Source organism: Cyprinodon tularosa, unplaced genomic scaffold, assembly GCF_016077235.1.
Source record: "Cyprinodon tularosa strain WSP-4 unplaced genomic scaffold, ASM1607723v1 ctg224, whole genome shotgun sequence".
NCBI lineage: Eukaryota > Metazoa > Chordata > Actinopteri > Cyprinodontiformes > Cyprinodontidae > Cyprinodon > Cyprinodon tularosa.
Genome location: NW_024038835.1, coordinates 451963 through 456744, shown reverse-complemented (window position 1 = coordinate 456744; position 4782 = coordinate 451963).

The window sequence follows — 4782 nt, the reverse complement described above, 5'->3', positions numbered from 1 at the left end:
AGCAGTATCAATAACAAATTTCCTACAGCTATAAAATCAAAGTCACAAATTTTGATTATAATTTGAATGAATTGTATTCTGTTAATATCTACTTTTATTCCTCCTCAAAACAGCAAAATGATGCACAGCTGCTAATTATATACAACACTGGCAGATTTATCTTATACATAATGGTTTTATTTCCTCAACCTAGCAAATGCTGGAAGTAATACTAATATTTTGAATCAGCCTGACTTGAATATCACAGAAAATATAAAGAGGGTTTCATTTCTGTAAATCCAATGAAGACTTTTCCAATGATTGCTGAATTATTATCCAGTAATAGATAGATAAATCAAAAGTGTTTTTCATTTTAAATTGTTTATTGTTTATTGTTTCTGATACAGACTCTAGTCTCATCAGTCCTAAATCTGCCAGTGGTCTGAGTAATTCTGAATTTATTTGTAAATTAAGGTCAAGGCTTGGATTTAGGCAAAAGCTTCATATGCTGGATTTTTGAAAAGTCTGTCCCCTAATCCAATTTAAAATAGCAATTTAACCAACAACATATAAGATCTTCACAAAAAAACTTGTGCATCTTTTTTTTCTCTTTCCATGCCTGTAGGTGTTGTATTCTCCATTAAGGATTTTTTGTGTTCTTTAATAAGGTTTTAAATCCTATTTTCATATTTTCTGTTTTTGTCAGTATAAAAAGGGAGAAATATTAATGTTGACTTTTCCTATGGTGTGATTCAGTTGTTTATACTCAAGTGGCCTGAATGATGCTGCAGATGTAACCTTTTCAGGCTCTAATCATTTCTTAACGTTTCCACAAAGAGTTATGTGTGACCAGTCAACCAGATTTTAGCCACGGTATGCAAGCCCAGATTCTCCGGCTTGTTTGTTTAACTGGGTGGAATGTGGTATGCTAAGAGACAAAGATCTCTGGATTTGAGGGGGGTGTTGTAGAGTTAGAGTAACCAAAAAGTATAGAAAACTTCTCTGTTTGAAATTGTATCCACAAAATATAAAAGTAATAAGTTCTAAGTAATAAGATAATAAGTTCTTTTTTTAATCTAATATTATGGATAAATATGCCAGAAAAGACCATAAAGACCAAATTTGTCTCAGTTTAGATACATCTTTGGGTCCACTACATATTTTAAGGTGAAAATAATGGACTCTGAAATACAAATTCACTTATTTCCACTCTCTCCCCACCATTATATATTACTTGTTACAAATGCTTTAACCTAAAGTTGTGAATTAACTTAACACATTGCAGAGTTTGTGAACATCTAGTCAAACAATGTATTTGTGATGTCAACTTTTTTGAGTTTGTCGGATTTTATTCTGTGTGGGACAGCATGTTTGATGCCCATTAGGGCTTTTATGGGATGTTCAGATAGGATTAAACTGTTATTTTCTGAAAAATTATAAATATAGCTGACTGGATTTTCTTAAAGATTTTCAGGATGCATAATTGCTTTTTATCATAAGAGACAAATTTGTGTTTATTTCAGGTATTTATATTGAATTATATATTAAATACAATGCCACAAAGTGTCCATAAGTTTTGACCTATAGAAATGGAACAAGATGTAAAGACATTAATAGCAGACCTTAAGATAGGTTATTTCCTTAATCTTCAAAAATGAGCAACATTTTAAGAGCTTTTAAGATCATTAACTACCTAGTGTTTGTTACTGATGCTGCTTTCAAACACTATTTACAATGCAACAAAAAAATGAATGTGATTTTCTTTTTTACCATTCCTGTTAGACAGTGGATGAGTTGTTAACATCATGTTCAATTTTAAACTGAATGTGATGATTTAAAAAAATGTGTTGATCCTCACATTATGAACCACTGTAAGCACATGAAATGTCTTGGTGTGATTTATGCACCTGCCTCTCTAAAATCTGTGTCAGTATTGGTCATTAATGTTTATTTTATGATACTGGGAAACAGGACGAAGGCAAAAAGAGCAAATGCTGTGGTCTAATGTGTGGCTGATTGAACTCATTCATGGATTTGTTTTGCACATTTAAACAATAAAGAATAGGTTAGTTAAAAAAAAACGTAAATACCTAGATGATAAGCTGACATCTTGCTATTACTGCAAGTTAACAGTAGTAACAATTCAGTGCCTTATATCATGAAATAAAAAATGTGACTGCATTAACAACAGATTATTCATGTATAAATGTTTTATTTTCTGACATGTTACTAGTTAGTAATTAACAAGGTCTGATATCTGAAAATGTCAATTAAATAAAAAAGTATTGATTTACACTGGTTCTGGGCTCTCAATGCATTTTTTTGGCACCCTTCCATTAAGAAAAAGGATTCTTGGATTTCAGAACAAATAGACTCAGGAACAGTTTGTTTTCCAAAGCTGTGAAGGAGATCGTCCCCTGCGGTCAGACACATCTCATCTCACCTTCACAGGGACACACACACATATCTCTCCTCAGACAGACACAACAAAATCCAATACACACAAAAACACCCCTGCTGATAAGCAAATAAACCATTAGCCCTTTTCGTAGAAGGTTTCAGCACAGCTGCACTTTATGTAAACTTCACATAAGTTCCTTTGCTTTTTTTCTCTAGTTGAGGGGGCTTGTTTTGATTTTGTTTTTTACAGTTTTGTTGGTCTCTTTTCACGATCCTCACTATTCCTTTTCTGCAAATGTTTAATTTATTTTAATATTCTGTGTTTTTTATGCATGAGCCAGTGCCAAAAAAAAGATTATTGATTCTATTTTTGTGTTTATTATAAGCCTGAAAAAAATAATAACAACTGTTTTTCGGCATCTACTTCATTATGTCCTTCCCTGCTTACATGACATAATTGTGTTAAAGTAACTAAATTTGATGAAGTAGATTCCAAACACCAGTCATACTTTTTCTGCAAATGTTTTTGAGGTTCTATTTAATTCCATACATTATAATTATAATGTACTCAAATGTTTTTATGTGAAACACTAATGTCTGAGTCTCCATTTACAAGAAAAAAAAATTTAACAGACAACTATCAACAACTTCCTTATCAGGAAGTCACAAAAAAGAAATTGCACTGCCCTCATGTGGTTATAAATAGAAGTTACATAAAAAAAAATTCAGTTTTCTTAATGTCTCTTAATGTTCTTTTCCAAACTTCCATTTGTAAATTATTCAGTGACATTTATGTTTGAACAAATTGTCTAAAAGTGATTTTAAACTTTTAATACCTCTTTTATTATAAAAAAAAAAAAAACACACACAACTATGGGCTGGCATTAGCTGTTTCTTTAGAGAAATTACTTTGATCTAGTAACGTATATTATATCTTTGCTATGATATGTCCTGCCCCCTTTTGGTTGTAAATATGTGACATGCATCCTCTTTAATACAACTGCAAAAATACATCAGTTAGAGGAATAAAAAACAACCTTGTTCAAAAAAGTATGTACAGGATTAAAGTAGTGTTTTGTTGAAGTACCTTTGACAAAATATAATCATCAACACATTATTGGCATCCCAAAACCAAAAGTCCACAGTATTTACCAAACCCTGTATAGTTTCTTTAGATTGGTCAAGTTGCATGCGTTGTGATACTCTATAATATAGTTATTATCCTTTGGGGGTCAAGGCAGACCTCTGTGGGAGGTGTCTTGTGGAGCAAGTTAGTCTGAGAGGGGGATGCAGAGCAGATAAGAGAGGTCTCACAGCTGTTTTATGAGCAAAACTGCATCCTATTCTCCAATGATCATATTAAGATGATAAATGAACATTGGTCCTCAATGTCGAAACATCATGGTTTATGGCACAATAATGGTGGATATTTTTGTCCAGAGCCCTTTATCTGTGACCTCATAGATATAATAAATTTTTGATTACCTTGCCAAATCATGACATTAGCTAAAAGAAAAAAAAATTACTCTTAAAACCCTCTGATAAAAGCTGACATTTCAGGTTAACCCAATTCACTACAATTAATGACATTTGATGACCTAAAGAAGACTAAATATTAAATCAAAATGTGTTTAAACCTTATCAAAGTGGTTGATGTATGTTATCCAGCTTACTGCATTTTAGGACCTTCATCTTTGCTCATGAAAGAATGACATCGTGGATATAAGCAGCTTAAATGAGATTTCCAAATATCTGCCATTCAGGGATGAGGAACCAGCCATCATTTAAGAACATGGAGAAGAGCTGCTGCTCCTCCAGCTGTAGCTTTTTCATCCCCTACAGATGCCCCCTGGAAGCTTCCCTCAGGTGTTTCAGGCTGATTTCGCTGGAAGGAGGACCAGAACAACTTGGTCCTCTCAGCCGACGCCCCAGAGTAGTTCGAGGAGTTGTGGGAAGGAGATGGAAGCTGAGACTGCTGCCCCTGCCACAATGCTCCACATAAGCAAAAGGCAACAGCAATGAAATAATGAAGTTTTATAATGATTTATCAAAGTCTCCCTTTTTAAAGCACAAAAACCATAGATTTTAACAAGAGGTTCCAAATACTTAAGAGCCCCTGAGATTCAAACCAATGATGCTTTTTTTGGAGAGTTGTTTTATTTTACTCACACAGCTTAACATGTGCTTATGAACGTATATGTTTAAAGATGACATCAGCGACACGCATTTTGTGAGAAAATATTTATTTGCATAAATGCCGATAAGAAACATGGATCATTTCTTTACAAGACAATGATCGTTTGAGTACATGTAAACACATTTCGTGACAGAGACTTCAATCGTTTTGATAAATCCAATCACAGCGAAACACATTGCAGTTTATCCAGCTGCATTTTCTTTAGC